The sequence below is a fragment of the Hylobates moloch genome, unplaced genomic scaffold (genome assembly GCF_009828535.3).
Source record: "Hylobates moloch isolate HMO894 unplaced genomic scaffold, HMol_V3 SCAFFOLD_17, whole genome shotgun sequence".
Classification (NCBI taxonomy): domain Eukaryota; kingdom Metazoa; phylum Chordata; class Mammalia; order Primates; family Hylobatidae; genus Hylobates; species Hylobates moloch.
In genome coordinates this window covers 54,619,952-54,637,754 of record NW_026652292.1, presented here as the reverse complement: position 1 = coordinate 54,637,754, position 17,803 = coordinate 54,619,952, and positions in this window count along the sequence as shown.

The window sequence follows — 17,803 nt, the reverse complement described above, 5'->3', positions numbered from 1 at the left end:
CCCTAATACATACACTTACACTAAATATTTTTAATCAGCTAGCATGTGAATACATTAATAATCATTTCAACAGATGATCTTTATATCTTAGCAATAATGTACCTCTGTGATTTCTGTATATTATTTAAAATTATGTGAAACAAAAAATAGAGAAAAATTATATGAATTTGCAGTATACATATAATTACTATCAGATTGCAGTATAAGCACAATACCATTCTCAAGATCACTAGTTTCTTCGACTATGAAAAAAAAATTCCAGGACTCAAAACAGAATGATTATAGACCTCATTGATTTTTTTTCTTAAGTAAAGCAATTATACTTTAAAACATGTTCTCAAGGATGAGAAAAAATGTTATATTAGCCATTGCACTCGATATGAAGTTAAGACAGTGTTTTTTCTTTGTTTTTGTTTTTGCTTATTTGTTTTTAATCTCAGTTCTACCACCTGATAGCTTCAGGACCCTGAAAAAATTGCTTCATTGTCCTATACTATAAAATAAATGAAAAGCATAGAAAAGATAACTATTTCATTTATTTCTCATCACCGTCAAGTGAGTTGATCCTATGAGAGGCAATATAGTGTAGTATTAACAGTGGAGGCTCTGAAATTAAACAGTCGAATACCACCAATAAATGCCAATCAGTGAGTTAAGCCGACTCAAGACTGCTTGACTGAAGAGCCCATGTCTGCCCCACTCTAACCTCTATGGCCTTATAAGGATGCCTATGAGAAATCATTAAACAGCATTGGAGAAAGAATAACGTCTGTCCTTTAAAACTGCCCAGAGTTCTGACTATTAACATGACTAATACTGTGAATGTTGTTTTCCCCAAAATTGCCTTGTGCAGAATTAGGGATATTTTTTCTTTGTTTATTTGGTGCATGATACTGAAATGCTGTCTGTGAATAATTAATATTTCCAGTAAGAGGTGCGTTTTTTTTGTCATATCAGTTCAATTTAGCTTTATCAGAAAAAGATCAAGGATAATATTCAATAATAAGAAGCATATGTGGCTTAGAGTAACAAATATAAGCTGCTTCTGGATAATTTACAGAAATAGTAGAAAATAATATGGGAAAATAGATATGGAAGTATCAAAATAATAAAGAATACACTTCCACTTGAAAAATAATTTAGAGTTGCTTTATAAAGAATATCGTATAGATAAAAAAATTATTTAAGGGACTTAATCATTGTTCTCTGCTCCCTTTTCCTTTTTGGAATAAATGTCTTTCTCCTTGGAAGACAAGTAAATAGGAAATTCACAATCTTTCCAGCAAAACTTGTATGTGAAAATATAAGCAAAATGATAAGTGTGACTGGCCAACAAGCAAAAAACATTGTTTACCATCAAACAGCACCAAAACTTCTGGCTGTGTTATTACCAGTTTGAATGGACCTTTGCCGAAAGTCCCTATAAGTATCTTGATAGCAGACAATGTCAACACACCTCTTGTTTCTGTCAACTCACTACCTTGAGATGCTAAGCTAGTCTAATAATACATTCTCTTTGAAATGGTATCCAGTATGCCTTTAACTCACACTCCTATTTCTGCCCTCTCTGCCAAGTCTGGACTCTTTAATCTATTAATTATCTCCACTGCAATTAACTACAATGAATACTCTTTCTGCCCATTATTTTCTTTTCTTAAATAAATCCTGGTCTCCACAGAATACATGGCCTCCCCTGTGGTCCCTGAAAAATTATGCTGATTTTCTAGCCACCACACATTGATGGTAAGAATGAAACCTTCAAGAACAGGAATAAGGATATTTTTCCTTGTTATAATTACCATTCCAAATTATTAATCCTTTATTCTTAGATAAAAACACTGTTGAATTCAGATAATCTGAATTGTTATAATCACTCTCAGTTATTCACCAAAAGATTTTGTCACTGACTTCATGGCTCTCCTTGGAGCCATCATTATCCTACGCTATAATAGTGTCTTTGGGAATTCATAATAATTGAATCCACATGCTTTGTTTTGTTTTGTTTTGAGATGGAGTATCGCTCTTGTCACCCAGGCTGGAGTGCAACGGCATGATCTCAGCTCACTGCAACCTCGGCCTCCCGGGTTCAAGCAATTCTTCTGCGTCAGCCTCCCGAGTAGTTGGGAATACAGGCAAATGCTACCACACCCAGATAATTTTTTGTATTTTTAGTAGAAATGGGGTTTCACCATATTAGCCAGTCTGGTCTTGAACTCTGGACCTCAGGTGATCCACCCACCCCAGCCTCCCAAAGCGCTGGGATTACAGGCGTGAGCCACTGCACCCGTCCTGAATCCCCATGTTTTATAATTGTTTCTCCTCTTCAACTCCAACAGCTTTAGTTTCATGCCACATGTGTCTTCATATACTTCCAGGCCACACCTAGAACTTTGTCATAATCCAAAAATGAACAATGAATAAAGTCTTATACTACAACATTCTGTTACCTGATCAGACATTTTTCTAGCTCTCAGTTTTTCTCTTTAAATACAGATACATTTTAAACCTCATGGAGGCTTTTTGTTTCTGGATCAATCTGTCTTCTATTAATCCATTAGCTTTATTCTAGATTTCCTTTCTTTCTTATTCAGGACTCCAGGGATACTTATTATTGTTGTTGTAATCGTTGTTTGTATAGTTATTTTATACATTTATCTGCAAGGACATTTCAAACTTTTTATCTAAGCCCAATTAAGGTAGAAAAAATCAAAATGATACAGAATAAAATTTTGACATACTAATCCTATTTAGCCTTGTATTTAGACTAGCATATATAATATTTCCAAGTATACATTCGTAAAAAATGCAAATTAAAAATGTATTCAATTTAGAAATCCAATCTAAGACTTAAATATTAGAAATACATAATGTTTTCTGATAATTTAATAAGTACTTGAAAGTATGTAGCCCTATGCCCAACACATATCAAGTGACCAGTAACTATTACATAGTCCAGAATATCTAGAGAATTATCTTTTGATCATTTCATCATGCTACAGTGTCCAAGCTCACAGGGTTCCTTGAAAAGGCATTAAGAAGGAGTAAAAACGTGTTTTTTTCATGAAGGAAATTTGAGCATAACATTAGGATGTGCGAAACTCAAGAAAAAATAAAAAATTATATGTAAAAACACTAAGAAAAGTTTTTTAAAAGCCCAGAGGAGGTTTGAGTGAATGGGATCAATAAAATTATTCTGAAAAAAAAAAGGGAAGGAAAAAGGTTTGAGTGGAGAGAGAAACATAGTAGAGAGAGTAGAGGAATTTCTTATTAAAGACCTCCATTTTTGGTACTGAGTGAGGGGCTGATTAATCTCAGAGTGAGTACCAGAAAGGCATGTATGTTTGGAAAAGATTAGGTGGCAATGAAAAGAAAACGTCATGTGGGATTTTTCAATATCTTCTATGAGCCTGACTTAATAAAAAGTAAAAGCAGAATATGACACACTTAGTAGGTATTTTTGCGTTACTTCTTTTTTATCTTTTTAGTTACTACCAATGTACTTGCGTTTTTGTGTGTTATGGCCATTTTCTACCTTTCCTCAGTGTTGGGATTCAGAAGTTGCCAAGTGTTAATATTTCCTAGTTCACAGAGCCTGGTGGGAGAGGATGTTTGTTCATTTGTTTTTGTTTGATTAACAGCATATCTTTTTAAAATATAAGGTCAACTATTATTTTAGATTCAGGGAATACATGTGCAGGTTTGTAACATGGGTAATATTGCGTGATGCTGACGTACAAATGATCTCATTACCTGGGTAGGGAGCATAGTAGCCAAGAGGCAGTTTCTCATCCTTCCCTCACTTTTTTGGTACCCCCTTTAGTAGTCCCCAGTGTATACTCCTTTCTTTATGTCCATGTGTACCCCGTTGTTTGACTCCCACTTATAAGTGAGAACATGTGGTAATTTGTTCTTGCTCCTAATTTTCTTAGAATAATGGCCTCCATCTGCATTCTTGTAGTTGCAAAGGACACGATTTTATTCTTTTTGATAGCTGTACAGTATTCTACAGTGTATATGTACCACATTTTCTTTATCCAATTCATGTATATTGATTGCATGTCTTTGCTATTGTGGATAGTGCTGCAATGAATATGCAAGTTCATGTATCTTTTTGGTAGAACTGTTAATTTTCCTTTAGGTATATACCCAGTAATGGGATTCCTGTGTCACATGGTAGTTCTAAGACCCTTGAGAAATCTCCAAACTGCTTTTCACCATGGTTGAACTAATTTAGATTTCTCATCAACAATGTTTAAGCATTCCCTTTTCTATGCAACCTCTCCAGCATCTGTTATTTTTTGACTTTTTAATAACAGCTATTCTGACTGGCGTGAGATGGTGTCTGATTGTGGTTTCGATTTGCACTTCTCTAATGATTAGTGATGTTGAGCATTTTTTCCTGTTTGTTGGCTGCTTATGTGTCTTCTTTTGAGACGTGTCTGCTCATGTCTTTGGTTCACTTTTTAAGGTGGTCATTTGTTTTTGTTTCTTGAATTGTAAAAAGCAATGGGAAAGGACTCCCTATTCAATAAGTGGTACTGGGATTACTGGCTAGCCACACGCAGAAGAATGAAATTGGATTTTTACTTTTCACCCTACAAAAATTAACTCAAGGTGGATTAAATATTTATATGTAAGATCTCAAACTGTAAAAGTTCTAGAAGAAAACCTAGAAAATACCATTCTGGACATCAGCCTTGGCAAAGGATTTATGACTAAATCCTCAGCAGCAATTGCAACAAAAACAAAAATTGACAAGTGTGACCTAATTAAACTAAAGAGATTTTGCGCAGCAAAAGAAACTATCAATGGAGTACACTGGCAACTTTCAGGGTTGTGACAACCTCACAAACTATGCGTCAAAGATCTGATATCCAGAATCAACAAGTAACTTACACAGTTTGGCATGTCTCTTTTTAATTTTTGATTTTTAAAACATCTGAAACTTTTAAAATAGTGTCCTGGAATAATACTTAACATTTGCACATACAGAAACTAAAACTAAGCATCATGTTTTAAAATATAAATATCTACCTAATTGATTTTGATTTATTATTCCACATACAGATGTCTGTTCAAGGAAGATAGCTCTTATTTCCTAAAAGTGAATACACTTATGCTTTTTAATATACATCATTTTTTTCTCTTTAGATGCAAGTTATTTTCAATTGCTTTGACTTAGATGAATGGAAGAAAATCAACTTCCTCTAACCATAGTTCTTTTCAAAGACCTCTCCTATTTTAAATATGTATATTTTTCTTCTTCCTGTATGATAGTGTCAGATTTATTCTCTTAAGTAGCAGTGAGTATAACTTTTAGAATGAGTGTTTGTAAAATTGTCTTAGTGCTACACAGTCTGTTTCTTGATGGGAACTGGTATTTGTATACACATTAAGTTTTTATATTGTGAAACTAATACATAAGTATGTAAAATGATTTTGTACTTAGAAATTCAACTGTACATAAAACTAGTAGGGTGGTGTGTATTCTTGTACACTGTACATAATATAGGTGGAATTACGGATTTTTATTGAGAGAGCTGATTGGAAGAGTCCCAGCTCAACCGCTAGTCATTTTTTTGCTTTGGATAATCACTCAGAACCTCTATTTTACCCATGTGGTAGAGGAAGAGCAGACTGCCGTACTCAATCCAAGGAAAATAATTAGGATTAAGTGGAAAAAAGTTGTACAACACTAATGTACATACTCCATAGCACTATACAGATGTAAGACAATTTACTATCTTCCTAAAATTGTATTTCCTTTTATGATATGATTATTGTCATTTTCTGCACTAGTATTGAGCATGCTTTAATATTTACCTTAAGTAATTTATTAAGGTAAATATTTTTGTTCTAAATCTTAAAAATAATAATAGTAACTATTCTTTATGGAGTATTTAGTATGTACCAAGCCCTGAGCTAAATGTTATGCATATCAGTGTTACATTTAACCTTAAACAATCCTATAAGGTAGCTATTATTGCTATTTAATTTTATAGAAGAAAATGGGTCTCAGGGACATTAAAATGACAGCTGCTTGATTTAAGAACCAAGATTCAAAACCAGTTGTAGTTGACATCAAAGTCAATTTGGCATATAAAAAACAAATCAAGAAAGGCATTATGAAGTCATTAATAGCTAAGTTTCAACAGTAAGACACAAATGGATTTGAGTCTTACTCTAATACTAGGTGTGTGATCTTGGGCAAGTTCCCTTTGCATGTGTATATTTCTTCATTGATAAATGGGGATTAAAGTGGAACTTACTTTATGGAGCTGTTATTAGGTTTACATGAGATATGTATACATGTAAAGTACTTAGCATAATATCTGTCACACAATACATACACAGCAAATGTTTGCCTTTATTATTTAATCTTCTTAAATTTAGGTCCCTCATTCAAAAATGGAGATGAAAATAAAATAACACCTACCTCAGAATGATAGTGCAAGTATTATATGAGCCTATTATTTAAAAAATGGTACTGGGCATATAAGTGCTCAGTAAATAATAATTATTGTCATTATCATCATCATGATCATGTCCAGTCTCGTTCTAGTGAGCATCTACTATGAATTGCAATATATTTGCTTCAAATTCTGTTGGTTGCACATATTTGTTAACTTTGTCACCTCTTAAACTGCATCCAGAAAAGCTCAATGGCTCTGATGAATTGCCTAGCATCACATTAGGGCTCACTTAAAGGCTGATAGCATAAGGAGAAAATATTATTTGCTTTCTACACTAAGCCAAAAAAAAAAAAAAAAAGACAAAAACAAAGTCACTATTTAAGAGCAGGGAGTTTGTATTGCACAACATTCAATGTTAAGTGAGCATCAGTAAAAATAGGTAATTAGAACAATTCCTTAGTCAACTGTAATGGAAAAAAATATACCTGCAAAGGGGTATGGTGTGAGATAAAGAGACAGAGACTACCATGTGCAAGATACATTTATGATGTAGAATGATATGTAATCCATCAGCAGCTGAATAAAATGGAATGTGCTCTCTTGGTTGCTAATTTGTAGCAGTATGACTCTAATGTACATAATGATAAAAATGACAAGGAGTTGGGAATTGCAGTAGGCAAAAGTAGAACTAGGAAAAGTAATCATAGTAAAATTAAATAGGAATTCCAAATAATATAAATGTTTTTTACATTTGTGTTCAAGAAATATAAAATAAGAAAAAGGCTAAACTGTTCTTTCTAGCCTCCAAACACCATCAACCAAATTTTACTTTTATAATTTATATTTGAAAAAATTAAATTCGACCATATCTTCCCCTTAATGAGGAGTGTGTGTGCGTGTATGTATATCAACACACCTTGTTTTCTCCTTCTTTAGTTTCATGATTCTACCCTCAAATTAAGGTATTATTTTATTTAACAATAAATATTTATTGAGTGCCTGCCATGTTCCAGGTGTTGTTCTGGTATTTGACAGACATAAGTAAGCAACACAGGAAAAGATGACTTCCTTCTTGCACTCTATCAGAGAAGAAAAAAATAATATCGTAAAACCAATAATCATAATATCATAAAAATATTTTATGTTAAAAGGCTATTAATAATATATAACATTTTAGAATCTACATGGATATAATACCATGAGGGAACTTGACCTCTTACTGTATTTTATGTTTTATCTTTGAAAAAGTATACATGCTAATTGTTAAGTTCTAGGAAATCATATCACATTAATTCTCTTTGATAGCTGCAAGATGCAGATTGTTCCCATTTCAAGCCTCCTTTGCATTTCTAATTGGCTTGGCTATGCATTAAAATGTAGAAAACTGTGGTCATAAATTTGTATTCAGCAAGCATTGGTAGCATGGTTCAGGCACGTGAAAATGTATAAAGACATAAGAAAATGTGCTATGCAGGCCATTTGGAGAAATACGTCCTTGAAGATTTTTTCAAGTGGTCCCTGTGAATACAACGCATACTTTAATCTCATTTTAGTATAACTTCCTTGTTTAGATTTGTTTCCACCTGTCTGTGAATTCCTGAAGGATAGAAACCCTATGATTTATCATTAAACAGGCTAACTGTCAGCTCTATGACCAAGAATGGCCAGATTAACTACTAATGAGAAGAAACCCTATCCTAGAGTCTGAGCTTATTAATCTATGGTCTGGGATTTTCAGAGTTGCCCCAACTGATGTCAGAAACCCTAACCAGTAAGGCTTGGTCATATGCCTAGAAATGTTCCAAAGACTGTTCTTCCACACTTAGATTATTTCCAATACATTATTGGATAGCTTATAAAACTAATCCATTTTCACTGACGTGACTGGGAAATTCAGTCATTAAATGTCTATGCAAAGATCATGTAGATATAGTTTTTAAAGGAGTAGGATAAGAAAAATGGCAGAAGGATAAGAAAAATAAGATAGGCCCGTGAATGGGCTTTGTAAAGAGATTCTATAACTATTGTTTAGTTTTTCTTGTATTAATTTTTTCCACTCATTAACAATTCAACAGTGGTTTCTATTTCTTTTTCTGCCTATTTTGTTTTGTTTTGTTTCGTCTTCTCTCTTTCTCTCTGGGATCTTCCTTCCGTTTTTGTAAGAGTCTTCATTTTGTCTAAGGAATTGGCTGACAAAGATGTCCTCAATTTCTCCCATTTCATTCTGTAGTATATAGCTTGCCTTTGCAACCTTTATCACTGAAATTTGTCCGAGGTGGAAAAATAATACTTTCCTTATGGCATAAGATGAACAAGTTCTCTGACCTAAAGACTGTTGTAGTCAAGAATGTCTTTACATGCTTGGTCTTGTGAGTTCTGAGGATGCTGTCATTGTGTATGCCTGGCTAATACCCACCCCTAACTACCATGCTTGTTGCTAACTGCTGGTACTCCACTGGGTGTGAGGATTGTGCCAGTATGTATCTTTAATTTACTAAGACTTTATTTCTGTTTAGAATGATTAAATTATAGATTTTGATTTTAGACCAATATTTTAAATTTATAAAGACAAAAAGTTTTAGGAAGCTCTTGCTGCCATTTTTCTTATCCTTCTCTTTTTAAAACTACATCTATATGATCTTTTGCATAGACTTTTTATGGTTGAATTTCCCAATCATGTCAGTAAAAATGGATTAGTTTCACAAGATATCCAGTAATGTATTTGAAATAACCTACATGTGGAAGAACATTCTTTGAAATATTTCTAGGAATATGAGCAAGGCTTGCTGGTTAGGGTTTCTGATATCAGTTGGGGCAATTCTCAAAAGCCCAGACCATAGATCAATAAGCTCAGACTGTAGTATGGTTCTAAAAGGCAGAGTGTATTGCCAGTTTTGGCTTCTGGTGGAAAGTCCAAGCTGATAACTGAGGCTAGTGTATATGTTGTATACCATGATAGATTCTACATTAGGTAGCTAGTCACCAACAGTTGTCACGATAAGGTGAAAAAATATCCCAAGAAGAGTCAGCCCAGTTAAGATCATTAAATTCAAAGTATGGAAGACTGGTATTTTACACAAAATTCTACCTCATAATAGTGTGAGTTTGGGAAAGCAACATAGTCTTTCTGAGTCTTAGGTTTTCATATATTTGCAATGAAGAGAATAAAATGCTAGTATAATTTACAAGCATTGTTAATGCTGAGGCATTTATAAATGTTGGAATACAGAGGAAGTTATTCTTAGTATCTAAAAATCTAGTGTTGAGGGCAAACAAATAATGCTAATAGTAAATATATTTATTTCACAGTGTAATAATAATGCTTAACTTTTCTATAGTATTTCATTGTTTACAAAACAAATGTACAGACATTATCTCACATCTTTACACAGTAAATAGGACAGGGCTTATTATTTCATTTAAAGTTAAAGATGTTAAAAATCTAAAAATTTAAATGGTCAGCTAGCTTTAATTTTTAATCTTTAATTTTTAAGAGAAACAAGTCACATCCTAAAATGGTTTAGAGTTAAAAGTGATTTTGCTGTCTTAAATAGTAACAGAGTCTGAGATTAAGGGCAGTATAGGCATGACTGAATTGGGGGCTAATTAGGGGGCTTATTTCTCTGAAATATTATTACTTCTTTCATTTTTCTTCATTCCTAGGCATGATGTAGTATCACCAATTAGTAAGAAACACATATCCTGTAGTAGGAGGAAGATAGCTGCCATAAAACTATCATAAGCTGGGCACAGTGGCTCACGCCGGTAATCCCAGCACTTCCAGAAGCTGACGCTGGTGGATCATGAGGTCAGGAGTTCAAGACCAGCCTGGCCAAGATGATGAAACCCCATCTCTACTAAAAATAGAAAAATTAGCCAGGTGTGGTGGTGGGTGCCTGTAATCCCAGCTATTCGGGATGCTGAGGCAGATAATTGCTTGAACCCAGGAGGCAGAGGTTGCAACGAGCCAAGATCGAGCCACTGCACTCCAACCTGGGCAACAGAGCAGGACTCCATCTCAAAAAACAAAAACAAAACAAAACAAACAAACAAAAAAACAAAAGAAAGCTATTGCAAAGACGGGTTGAGTCTTTTAATAATTTCTGTAAAATTTCTGAGAGTAATTCCAATTTGATAGGCCTGCATGATATGCCCAACCTTCAACCACCAGTTGGGTTTAGAGGACTATGATTTGCTATCAGTCAAATAATGCTCAATGCATGGAACTGAATAGTGGGAGGTGAAACCTTTTCTTTTGGCCCACCTGAACAGAGCTCTATAGAAATGAATAACCAAATGAAAATGTGGCTAATGCTCAAGAAAGAAGTAAGAATGCTGAGGATGGCAACAGAAATGTCTGCTTCTGTAGATGAACAATTAAAGGTGTTATGGTGTAGGTTCCAACAGAATACAGTGCACACAAAAGGAGAAGTAAACAAAAGAATGATTTTTTTTTCCAAATTAAAAGACAGGAGAAAGTGACTGAGAAAAAGAATATATGTGCAAGTGTGCAGCAACCTCAAAGATGAAAGAAAAAGAAAATGGTTGCAATGATTACTAGAGTAAAGTAGTGTGAGTCATAGTAGATGAGCCCTGAAAATCTTTATGGAAAGCAGTCCACCTGGAGAATTGCACAGGCCTTCTTTGGATTGTCCATTTTGATATGTACAATTCTAACTAAAGGTATGATGAGATGAATTCCATAGACAATATATCTGGGACAGACATATCCAGGGGAACTATTTTTCTATTCAATATACTTTTAACTGCTTCATTTCACCAGACTACATGCCGTAACAGGTTTAAACACTATTAAACCCTATTAAACAGTGATAAAGATATGCACTCATCTCTGAAACATGAGCACAGCTCATGAAATTCCCTGCTGAGAAGCTGTCGGTTTGCGTCTCTGCTGAAGTTACAGCCCATAAACAGGCCTGAGTTCTCAGTAATTATTCTTTCCTTTCAGATCATCAGAAGGAAAATAACCTCATGTATTTATAGCCATTTCTACTAGGTATTCAATGATTATTTGTTGATTCTTGCATTGATTTTTCATACAGGATGTTGTTATTTGAAGGAATTTGTTGGTGGGAAAGATCTAATTGGACTGATTACATAGGCAGCCTGGCCTTCATAACGAGCTCTGTCCTATTTGCTGGCATTTGCAAATCTAGGTTAGAGAGGGAGGAAAAGGAAAAGAGAAAGAGAGAGGAAAAGGGCTGATGATAGTTCCTTTCAGCTTAGTTCATTGATGATCTGTAGCCTTTTTCAAAGTTGAGTATATATAATATATAATATGTGTTTCAAATATCATGTAATTATTTACTTTTAAAAATAATATTATAGCCTGTGATCCCAGGCTTTGGGAGGCCAAGGTGGGCAGATCACCTGAGGTCAGGAGTTCGAGAGCAGCCTTGCAAACATGGTGAAACCCCGTCTCTACTAAAAACACACAAAAAATTAGCCAGGCATGGTGGTGGGCACCTGTAATGCCAGCTACACAGGAGGCTGAGGCAGGAGAATTGTTTGAATCCGGGAGGTGGAGGTTGCAGTGAGCCGAGATGGTCCCATTGCACTCTAGCCTGGGCAACAGAGTGAGACTCCATCTCAAAAAAAAATAACAAATAATAATATCTTAATGTGGAAAAAAAATTAAAGTTAGAGCTTATTTGATTACCTTAAGAGCTACATGACCTTGACAACAGCCCATCCAAACTATTGTACAAAAATTGGCTAAACATGGAGTTTAAAATACTAAGTTCACTATCCTATGGCCAATCTGGTGACCATATAACTCTGGAAAATTATTGTGAAACAGCACGAAGGTTATATTATATAACCTATAAAGGAAATATATAACAATGATAAGTGACACAGAGGTTATATTGGAAATATATATGCATTGGAAATATAAATGGATTATATATTATATATTGTTATGTATTTGTCTCAGGATGGTGCTGAGACAATTTAGTAATATAATAGGTAGAAGAATTTTTTTTTCTACTAAAATTGACCTAAAGAACTTTATGGGGTTACTTTGCAAATATGACCATAAATTCTAATAGTCTGTCTTATTAACTTTATTTGAAACTAAGTCTATTTCTTAAATTGTATAAATATGAAAGCATTAAAAATATAGGCCAAATCATTTGAATGAATATTCTGTCATCACTTTTTGTGGCCTTAGGATAAGTTAGAATTTTTTCACGCTCCACATTCTCATTTGCATAGAAAGAGATTATTTTAATTTTTGATAGGATAAAATGCCTAAATGGTTTAATCAACAAAGACTGCCATAGGACATTATAACTTATTTCTTCTCTCTGACTGTATGCTTGTTCAAGAGTAGAGCGACTATTGTTAACAATGTACTATACATTTCAAAATAGCTAGAAGTGAGGACTTGAAATGCTCTCAACACATAGAAATGATAAATGCTCACAGTGATGTATATCCTAACTGTCCTGACTTGATCATTAGACATTCTATGCATGTAACAAAATATTACATGTACCCTATAAATATGTACCAACATTATGTATCAACAAAAATAAAAATTGCTGGCAATGTAGATATGCAGAAGATGTGGAAACTATGAACAAAAAGGAGTTTGCGAATGCAGAATTGTATAATTCATCAAGCAGAAATTCAACAGTTACTTTGCTTAATTCTGTGATGACTCTTTGGGGGCACCAAAGAGATTAACAATATGCCACTGAGATATATCAATTATATTTATACTGTATTTAAAAAGTAAGAAAAATTTAAAATAAGGAAAATGTCAGTTATATGAAGTTTAAGCAGACAAAAGTGAAGCAGAGAAATGAAAAGGGGAGGAAAGGATCAGAAATTGAGGAATGTGATTAAAAAAAAAGTAAGCAGAGTTGGAAGAAAGGAGTATAGCACATTTTTAAAAAAACAGAACAAAACCCAGAGTTTGCTGGAATGGCACCGACTGTTCTATCAGATGTCTCTCAGAGGACCCAGTTTCTTGGGTTTCCTAATACATTTCATATCAATGTTTTCAAACTCAACCAAACATTGAAATATGAAATTAATATGCTCAAGAGATAGAATAATAAGGTAATTAAGAGCCTAGCTCTTAGAGACAGACCAATTGGACTTGAGTTTTGGCTTTGCAATTTAATTGCTGTAACCTTGGTCAAGGTATTTAACTTATCTGAGCACCAGTTTTCTTATCCATAAAATGGAATTATTAAGATCTCCTTTATGAGTTAGTTGTGGTAATTATACGTACTATCGTATTACTTACATGTGCTGGGCACCTGGTAAGTCCTGTTGCTTGTTATTAGCATTACCAACTTAGTGCATTATTACTAGAATAACTTTTTAAAATTTAGTAAGTTTTATTTTAGAACAGTTACAGATTACAGAAAATTTGAAGATAGTACAGAGTTGTCATACATACCACACCCAGCTTCCCCTATTATTAACATCCTACAAAATTATAGCATATTTATTACAACTTATAAACCAATATTGATATATTATTATTAAGCAAAGTTGATATATTTTTCAGATTTTCTTAGTATTTACCTAATGTCTGTGTGTTCCAAATTCCCATCTGTATTACCTCATTACATTTAGCTTTAATGTTTCCTTAGGCCCCTCTTGGCCACGAGAGTGTTTCAGATTTTTATTGTTTTTGATGACTTGCACAGTTTTAAAGAGTATGAGTCAGAAAATTTATAGTATGTTCCTCAATTAGGATTTGTCTGATGTTTTTCTCATGATTAGGGTTGGATTATGGTTTTTTTTGTTTTTTTTTTGAGACGGAGTCTCGCTGTGTTGCCCAGGCTGGAGTGCAGTGGGGCAATCTCGGCTCACTGCCAGCTCCGCCTCCCGGGTTCACGCCATTCTCCTGCCTCAGCCTCAAGAGTAGCTGGGACTACAGGCACCCGCCACCACGCCTGGCTAATTTTCTTTTTTTTTTTTTTTTTTTGAGACGGAGTCTCGCTCTGTCGCCCAGGCTGGAGTGCAGTGGCGCAGTCTCGGCTCACTGCAAGCTCCACCTCCCAGGTTCACGCCATTCTCCTGCCTCAGCCTCTCCAAGTAGCTGGGACTACAGGCGCCTGCCACCACGCCCGGCTAATTTTTTGTATTTTTAGTAGAGACGGGGTTTCACTGTGGTCTCGATCTCCTGACCTCGTGATCCGCCCGCCTCGGCCTCCCAAAGTGCTGGGATTACAAGCGTGAGCCACCACGCCCGGCTTTTTTTTTTTTTGTATTTTTAGTAGAGATGGGGTTTCACCGTGTTAGTCAGGATAGTCTCAATCTCCTGACCTCGTGATCCACCCACCTCGGCCTCCCAAAGTGCTGGAATTACAGGAGTGAGTCGCTGCGCCCAGCCGGCTTATGGGTTTTTAAGAGGAAAACCACAGAGGTTAAGTACCATTTTCATCACATCATACAGAGTACATATTATCAACATGTCTTATCACTATTGATTATGGCCTTGAGCACCTGGCTGGAGATAGTGTTTTTCAGTTTTCTTCACTATAAAGTTACTTTCCTCCTGCCCTGCCCATCCTATAAATTTTGGAAGGATATCGCTGTTCACCACCCACACTTAAAGTGTGGGAATTACCCCTGGCCTTCCCAAGGGAGAAATATCTACATAAATTACTTGAAATGTTGTACAAGAGATTTGTTAATCTATTTTTATTCATTCATATTTTTATTGATACATAATTGTCCATATTTATGGAGTACATATGATATTTTGATACATGCATACAGTGAGTAATGACCAATCAGGATCATTGGAATACCCATCACCTCAAGCATTTATCATTTCTTTGTGTTGGAAACATTCCACATCTTCTCTTCCAACTCTTTTGTAATACCCAGTAAATTTTTGTTAGCTTTTGTCACTCTATTTTGCTACTGAACACTAGAATTTGTTTATTCTATCTATTTTTGTACCTGTTAGCCAACCTCTCTTTATCATCCCTCTCTGAACTACCTCTCTTAGGCTCTTGTAATAATCCTTCTACTCTCTGCCATTGAGATAAACTTTTTTACTTCCCGTATATGAGTGAGAGCCTCCAATATTTGTCTTTCTATGCCTGGCATTTCACTTACCAAAATGTCCTGCAGTTCCATCCATGTTGCTGCAAATGAGAGAATTTTATTCCTTTCTATGGCTGAATAATATTCCACTGTATACATATGCCATATTTCTTTATCCATTCATCCACTTACGGCCATTTATGTGGCCTCCATAGTTGGTTACTATGATGAGTGCTTCAATAAACATGGGAGTGCAGGTATCTCTTCAATATACTGATTTCATTTCATTTGGATATATACCCAGCAATAGGATTGGTAGATCATGTGGTAGATCTATTTTTATTTTTCTGAGGAAACTTCACACTGTTTTTTATAGTGATTGTACTAATTTAGCTTCCTACCATCAGTGTACTAGTGTTATTGTTTCTCCACATTATTGCCAGCATTTGATAATTTTTGGGCTTTTTGATAAGTCATATTAACTGGAGTGAAATGATATCTCATTGTGGTTTTGATCTGCATTTTCCTAATAATTAGTGATGTTGGGCATTTTTTTCATATATCTGTTGGCCATTTGTATATATTTTTGTGAAATGTCTATTCAGATCATTGGCCCATTTAAAAAATTCAATTATTTGTTTTTTTGCCATTGAGTTATTTGAAAGTTGCTTACATATGATGGTTATTATTCCCTCATCAAATTGACAGTTTGCATATATTTTTTCCCATTCTGTAGGTGCCTTTCACTGGGTTGATTGTTTCCTTTGCTGTGAAGAAGCTATTTAGCTTGATGTAACCCCATTAGTCTGTATTTGCTTTTGTCCCCTCTGCTTTTGAGGTTTTACCCAAAAACGCTTTGCCTAGACCAATGTCCTGAAGTGATTTAACAATGTTTTCTTCTAGAAGTTTAATAGTTTCATGAGTATCATTTACATCTTTAATCTATTTTGATTTGATTTTTTGTATATGGTGAGATATGTGTCTAGTTTAATTCTGCACAACAACATCCGCTTTTCCCAGTACTATTTATTGAAAAAACTATTCTTCCCCAATGTATTTTCTTGGCACCTTTGTAAAAGAGGAGTTGAATTAAATGCCTTACATCCTTCTGGGTTTCCTGTTCTGTTTCATTGGTTTACGTGTCTCTTTTTATGCCAGTACCATGTTGTTTTGTTTACTATAGCTTTGTAGTATGTTTTGAAGTCTGATAGTGTGATGCCTCCAGCTTTGTTCCTTTTTTTTCTCCAGGTAGCTTTGGCTATTCAGAACCTCTTGTGGTTCCACATGAATTTTAGGGATGATTTTTCTCTTTCTATGAAGAATGATACTGATATTTGGATGAAAATTGCATTGAATATGTAGATTGTTTAATATAATATGGACATTATTTTCAATTTTTTTCTTTTCAACTTTTACTTTCAGTTCAGGAGGTGGTACATATGCAGGTTTGTTACATTGGTAAATTGCGTTTTGAGGGGGTTTGTTGTACAAATTATTTTGTCACTGAGGTAATAATATAGTACACAACAGGTAGTTTTTTGATACTCACCCTCCTCCCACACTCCACCCTCAATTTGGCACTGATGCTTGTTGTTTCCCTCTTTGTGTCTATTTATATGCAGTGTTTAGCTCCCACTTGTGAGAACATGCAGTTTTTGGTTTTCTGTTCCTTCATTAATTTGCTTAGGAAAATGACCTATAACTTCATTCATGTTGCAGCAAAGGACATAATTTCATTATTTTTAATGGCTGCTTAGCATTCCATAATGTGTATGTAACATGTTTTCTTTATACAGTTCATCACTGATGGGCATCTAGGTTGATTCTATGTCTTTGCTATCGTGAATAGTGCTGTAATGAAAATGCATGTGCATGTGTCTTTATAGTAGAACCATTTATATTCCATCGAGTACATACCTAGTAATTTGACACATACCATTGAGTCAAATGGTAGTACTGTTTAAAGTTCCTTGAAAAATCTTAAACTGCTTTCCACAGTAGCTGAAATGATTTACATTCCCATGGGCACTATATGTGTTTCCTTTTCTTTGCAACCTTGCCAACATCTGTTATTTTTTGATTTTTTAATAATAAACATTCTGACTGGTGTGAGATGGTATCTTACTGTGGTTTTGATTTGCATTTGTCTAATGATTATTGATGTTGACCATTTTTTCATGTCTCTTGGCTACTTGTATGTCTTCTTTTGAGAATTGTCTGCTCATGTCCTTCACCTACTTTTAAATGGTGATATTTGGTTTTTGCTTGCTGATTTGTTTAAGTTCCTTATAGATACAGGATATGAGACCTTTGCTGGATGTATGTTTGGCAAATATTTTCTCTTATCCTTT